Source organism: Agelaius tricolor, unplaced genomic scaffold (genome assembly GCF_023055355.1).
Source record: "Agelaius tricolor isolate 1412-34295 unplaced genomic scaffold, bAgeTri1.0.p SCAF_1, whole genome shotgun sequence".
NCBI lineage: Eukaryota > Metazoa > Chordata > Aves > Passeriformes > Icteridae > Agelaius > Agelaius tricolor.
Genome location: NW_027269261.1, coordinates 78,841,475 through 78,848,255, shown reverse-complemented (window position 1 = coordinate 78,848,255; position 6,781 = coordinate 78,841,475). Strand labels below are relative to the sequence as shown.

The 6,781-nt window shown below is 39.2% G+C and overlaps 1 long non-coding RNA gene across 3 annotated transcripts in view; it reads left to right on the top strand.

Moving 5' to 3' along the window:
* Positions 1 to 366: 366 nt before the first annotated feature.
* The window catches only part of LOC139591998 (uncharacterized), a 107,540-nt gene continuing 101,125 nt past the window's right edge, over positions 367 to 6,781 (top strand). For all 3 annotated transcript variants that reach the window (XR_011679851.1, XR_011679843.1, XR_011679862.1), the window contains exon 1: positions 367 to 556. This is a non-coding gene — a long non-coding RNA (uncharacterized lncRNA). The remainder of the gene's footprint in view (positions 557 to 6,781) is intronic.

Here is a 6,781-nt window from a genome sequence, read left to right as displayed (position 1 = left end):
GTGACATACATCACTTGCTGATTTGTTTAAGAGAGGACAGTCAACAGCACATGTTTGATTACATCTGTTTTGGAGTTTTACTTTTGGAAAATCGTTTTTAAGAAGATGAAAAGCATTTAGTATAGTTTAAGTCAGTCTTTCAGGGTTCATGGAGAAATGCATGCTTCAATTTACATAATTCCCTGACCCTTTGCTACCTACTTGTTCTGGTTGAAGTGAATAAGTCAAACTTTAATGTGATTATGTGGTTGGATAATAACAGAGAGCTCTTCATCCAATTAAACTGCTCTTCAAGGTGTGTAGTATCTGATAAACCACAGACATGAAAGAAAAGAAAGAAACCCTTGTTTTCTCTTTCCCCTTTTTTGTTCTCTGTCAGTTGGCCGTTGTTTCCTTTTTATGTCATGAGATTAGGTTAAGCAGTTTATGCCCCTTGCTTATTTTTCCTAGGAAACCACTGCTTAATCCTTGTCTTTATGCTAGTTTTCAAGTCTGCAATGGACCTTTTCTTTTCTCTTCTCTTTTCTCTTCCCTTGTATCTATTGCAGTATTTCAGGTAAATTCTTTTTTCAGTTCCTTTATGTGGCAGCAAGTGCTGGTATTACATTCTTTCCTCGGCAACCTTGTAAAGCTGATTCTCCTATGCTCACCCCTGTATAAACCTGGAGTGTTTCAGGTAGAGGCAGTGAATCTGTGCCAGGGCAGAACAATGCAGATAATGGTGAGGTAAGAGGATACAAACTGTAAATAAACATAAAAGTGGCCTTTGCCTGCATATGGCAGCTACAAGCATATAGACACAATAATTTCACACAGTCCAGCCTGGATTGTATTTGCTGCAGGTTCAATGTGACCAGGAGCAAACTATATACTAATATACAGTCTTTCCTTAATGCAAGATCCATCATTTTGCACAAGATCATAAGTATGAGACTTTATTTTTGTGGACAAAAAGGGTATCTCTGGCCTAAACACATGATGTTTGCTTTTGTACAAATCACCTTTTTCTCTCATGTGTTCTCTGCTTGTTTATGTGAGCAGAATATAGCACAGAATTTTATTAATGTATCTAGAGCTTTAAGAATGGCAATTTTCCTCAAAATTTAGATGATTGTTGGTGTAGTAAAATTATCACCTTCTTGTAGGCAGTATTAAAAAAGATGGGATATTTTACAGCCTTCCTTCCAAGAAAGTGAGAAGTGACGACTCCTTAAAATCCAGAAAACTTGTTGCTTTAATAATAAGCTATTTAAAAGACAAATGAAAACCCTGTCGTACTTGAAGTCAATGATAGGACACTTAAAAAAAAAAAAAGCCCATATCAGGAAAGAAATTCATTGTGAGGTATATCTACCTCAGAACAGATAAACTTGTTATATATATCTCTGATAGATAGAAGAACTGTAACTGTTATTTAAATCATTAATAGCAAGTCTGAGGAAGACATAACAACTTGTAGTAAATCATGATAATAGTCTCATGATACACAGTGGTGTGAGGTGCCAGCTTAGAGGCTGGTAGGCTGACAGCCAGGTAGTTGGTAGATCTGAAGATCCTATAATGAGACTGTGTCCATGGGTAGACATTGATGTTCTTTACATTCTTTTTCTAGTTTTCTTTCTCTTTTTTCCCCCCTCTTAGTCAGTAAGGAGGAATAATACCTTCATAGACAACCACCTCTATCAGAACTGTGTTAAAGGCTTATCATGAAAGACTGATGTTGTGTTGGGTTATGTGAGAGTATTATGTAAGAGGAAAATGACCTTGTCTGTAGTGAACTTTGTATGTGTCAAAGGAATTCTGAACACAGGGAACTGATGTTCAATCCAGATGTCAGGTGAGGGTGAATAGATAGAGGATTCGAGACGGTGTTGGATTCTCTGTTTGAGGTTGTTAAAATGAGATTTACATACATTTCTGGCTTTGAATTCAACTTTGGGCAAATTCCTGTCATCTTTTATGTTAAGTATTAAACTGGCTAGCCTTTTGTGTATTTAGGTGCCTTACATTCCCCTGTTCTTTTCTTCTTTTACTTTGAAACCTTTACTTAGCCTTTTCACTGTTTTCTCCCTTTGTAACTACAGGATTTGCAGCTCTTTCTCCACAGTAATATTTCATGCTGGAGTCTTCTCTGCTGCAGCACTCAGGCAGCCCTGTGGAAATCACTGAGCCTCGTTTAGGGAACAGAGGGTTAAGCATTGCCTTAGGTATGCCCACAGCATTTGCAGCTCTAAATAAAGATATGGTTTTAATCAAATCTTATGCTTCAGGGCTTTTATGACTGTAAGAGTAGAGAAGAATATTTTCTTTCTTTTTCTCCCTCTCCTTTTTCCTTAAGAACAATAGACCATTTTTATTTTAGACTTTTGCTTACCTTATCTCTTGACTTCTCCAAAACTGGTGAGGAGGGCCATTTGTTGAGAATGAAAATGGAAAGAGCAAGCAGAGGTTAGGATAAAAACAGGAAGCCTGCTCTGGAGGTACATATACTGATGAGCTTTCTTTGTGCACTTAAAGTCTAGTAAGCTTTGGGGAAAATACAAATTTTGCAACTGGGAAATCCAGCTGTTTTAATAGGTTTTGGTTTTGTTTTTCAGTCAGTGGTGTGGATTATTATCTTCTTGGCATGGCCTCAGTTATGAGCTGAATTGTCTTCCCTGTCCTCTGCCTGTGGAGTGGAACTGTTTATTCCCTGAAGGACAGAAATAATCCTTCTGTCCTTTAGCCTAACAGTGTAGTTCAATGACACAGTTAATCAGGGGTACCTGTTTTCATCCACCTGAGCATTTCATTGGTTTAACTGTACCTGAAAAGGCAACCTAAGTATTAAAAGAGGAGAGAAATATAAAAGCCTGTATTATTCAGGAAATCAAAATAGATGATACAAAGGTCTCTTCTGTCTTTAAGTTCCGTGAAATGAAGAAACAGCGAGTCATACTTCAGTTTTTTTCACAGTTTACAAATACACTTAATTTTTTTCTTTAACACTGAACTTTTTAATTTATTATTTCTTTTTCAATATCACAGCTTGAAGCTATATGACTGTTTTTTTCTTTTTCAGTCTGTTCCTTTCACTAAGTGCATGTCCAGATTACTCTTTCATGCCTCATTTGCTGTGGCTTGCTGTACAAAGATATCAAGTGTTTCGTTAGCTAGTTTACTCATCCTGCTGCACTGCAGGTTTTCTGAGGCTTTTCTCTGCCCTTTCTGCCTGCATGCTTCCCTTTGTTCTGCTGCAGCACCATGGATGCTGTCTTGACTGAACACCATCCCTACAAATTGTTTTGATCTCTCCATTTAGCCCTGGTATGTTAAAAGTGACATGGTTTAAAAATAAATGTATAGAATAAAACAATAATTTCTTTCTGATCCAAAGACAAGGCAGATGAAGGCTGAGCATTAGGATTGCATACCTTTACCCCATGGAGGTATGTGATGTTGTGTGTGTGAGGTGCCAGGAAAAGAGCCAGGCTGTGGCCAGTGTGGAGCAGCCATCCATGCATTCGGGACTCTGGTTCCAGTGAGATAAGGGAGCCCTGGGCTATGTCTCACTCTTTACCATTACTGGTTTAATGCAGACACTTAACTTTTAAATGCTTAAAGCTAAAGATGTGCTTTACCTCAGTTGCTTAGGTGTGACACAGAGGCCTGAGGTAATGCTCTCCTCCTGCGCTGAAGCTGAGCTCAGTGTGAGTGCTTCAGGATCATCTCCTTGAAACCTTTTTTGAATTTTGATGCAGCTTATGACATCTCTCCCTCAGGGTTGCTCTGTTTAACTACTGCTTCCTTTGAGAATTGCTTCCAGTCCCTCTCACTGCTCTACAGCTGAGGAAGGTCCCCAGGAGATGGGTACACTCTGCACTTGCAGAAAGGGATGCATCTGCTGGAGCAAGCACTGTGAAAGCCAGATGGGACAGCAGCAACATGCCCTGCACCCATGTCTCTGTCGTGGGGCTTTAAGGGGGGCCAGTTTGCTTGTTTATTCTCTCCATGATTTTGTGTAGTGTTGTATAGCAGAACTATTCCCAACTCCATGGTTTTCAGTTTCTTGCATTTCAGCACTTAAAAGGAAAGTCTCCTGTCATTTGGAGATCCTACATCCATGGAAAGTCATATTACATCTGTGCTAGGTTGATCCTAATCTAGTTTTGGCAACTATTACAGATTTATAAATCCTGCCATTTCACACTGTTTAAGAAACATAACAAACTAGTGTTTGGTTCAAATGGCGAGAGTGGGCATGTTTCTACATGCAAAATGAATCAGCAGAATCTATAAACCAGTCAAGTATTGTATATTTTTTCCTGAAGTCAAATTACCTTCCAGCATGATGGAAAAACCCAGACACTTAATTTTCAGTAACTTCACTCCCTCTCCAGCCTCCTTTTTTTACTAAAGTTCTTTTAAAATTAATTGGGAGTTAGCTGCTGTTACATGTGTGGGTGGAGAATCAACCCTAAGCTCAACAGAAAAAACAAAAAACGAAACAGATGTAAATCAGAGGAAATATTTATTTTTAGTAAACTTGAGTATTTGTGCAGAGTTGGGGAATAAAAGCCTCACATTTGCAGTTATCTAACCTGAGTTTAAATTGTACAGATTGAAGTCAGGGGTGTTTATATCTTTTTCTTTGGTATTCTTAGGATACTTATTCCAGCTGACAGCTAACAGCAAAAAACCACCAACTTCTAGCAGCCTGTTCAAAAAATGTGAGGTCCAATATTTAATTGTTTAATTAAAATTAACTTTCATTTTTAAAATTAAAGAAAAGACTCAGTAAAACAGCAATTTAGTTCTTGGAGAAGATGATTATTTAATCTCAGATGTTTCCTTGTTGCTTATCTTTATTACTTGAATAAATTAAACTTTGCATTTGCTATAATAAAAAATCCTTGCTAAAACAATAAATAACCTATTTTTTCTTTATTTGGCAAGCAATATGCTCCATGTAGTTGATTTCTAAGGTGATTATCCTCTTGAATTATTGGTTTTTAAGTGGCTTCTTATTGAATTTCTTCTTCTGACATCCTGCTGGCCCTCAAGCCTTCCTGTCCTTGAGATCTGGGTACAATGGGGTTTCCACAGACTCAAATGAACCCCTCTGTGCAGAAGATGAGATTCTGATGGCTTTCAGTGTCTTCCCTGCCCTGTCCTTTGCAGGAAGGAAAAGCTTGCTGTTACCTGTCTAACCTGGATAAATTAATGAGAGGAATATAATGTGGTCCAAGGTGAGATTAGGGTTTCTGTTAAATGACTATCCTGTAAAGAGAAGATTAAGATATTTCTCCATCATTGTGGCTTCAACAGATCCACACTTGGCGGAGGAAGATACAAGACTGCCAGTAAACCCAGTAGGCTCTGGGTAATCCCTGAGCTTCCCTGGTGTTACACAAAGCTTTGGGATATCTGCTATGAATTTGGATTAGAGTTTTGAAACCATTTCCTCATAGGCATTCCACAACACTTTTCTGCCATCAAGGAAATAAATTTCCCTTGTAGAACAAGTTATTCCAAGGAATAGGGTTAGGAAGTCCTCTTTCTCTCTTTTTGGGGGTTATTTATCTCATAATCTTTCCCTGTGGCTGCTGGAAGACAAGGATCAAGATGCTAGCAAAAGTGTAGGAGGTACATAAGCAACTTTCCACTCAGTTTGAAGTAAACAGGGAGGTAGTCATCATCACAGGACACAGGGTGACATAAAGCCTCCAGGCTGTGAAACCCTACGCTCTCTTCAGAATAGCTTTTAAAAAACCTGATTCCATCCTAGATGGAAAATACAGTCAAATTTTACTTGGGCTTGCCACAGTTCCAAATATGTAATTGCTCTCCCACTTCCTTTTGGAGACCTAATATTTCTTATTGTTCCTGTGTTCTTTTTGGGAAGAACATTTCTGATATAATACTTCAACACTGTTCTTCCTAGTTTTGCGCATATTGCATATCTGGTCTGGCAAATAGGAGGAAACTCATAGCTCTCTGCTAGGATGATCTCAGAAAATGCATGCAGGGGGCAGCTGCATGCATGAATTATGTGGCTGTTCTCTGCAGACTGCACTCCTCCTGCTGTGAACTACATGGGATTACATGAGACTTGTCCCAGGGTGGCAAACTGCAGGATGTGCTCTGCCCTGGGATGTGGCAGAGAGGGCCCTGGGTTGCTGTAAGCAGAACTTGCTCCAGGATCAGGAAAGGGAGATGCAGTAGCTCTGGCTCTCTGCAGTAGCTAAGGACTCCTCTGAGCTATGGGAATGTATGCCTCCTTCAGCTGCACTGCCTCAGGAACTTCTGTGAGCCTCTCCATTTTTCCACATAATTGTGTTCAGAGAAATGGCTCAAAAAGGAAAGTTGCCTATCAGAAAGAATGAAGGGCAGATACATGGCCACACAGAGGAGGCAAGATGAAATACTGATCCTTGTTGTAATAGCAATTTTGACGGTTCTCTGATTTATTTTGATGTAAAATCAGTGTAATTGCAGTACCCTTAGGGGATTATAGTTTCTTCTGATGTGGAAAAAGGAATTGATGCTGTATATGAGTTGTCAAAGATGCTACTCTGACTATTTTAACATCAGATAGATTGTCATCTCTGCCTTGTATAAGCTTCTATGACTGCTTCTTCCTCCTATCATCCCTTCTGGATTAGGGGTGAGCCTGTTATCCCACAGCCCATGTTTGTTTCTCCCCTTCCACCCTGGGTCCCAAAAGGGTACCCTCAGGATGACAGAAGAAATATGTGTTAAGGGGCTAGACCAGAAAGGAATTTTTGTTGGACATCCTTGA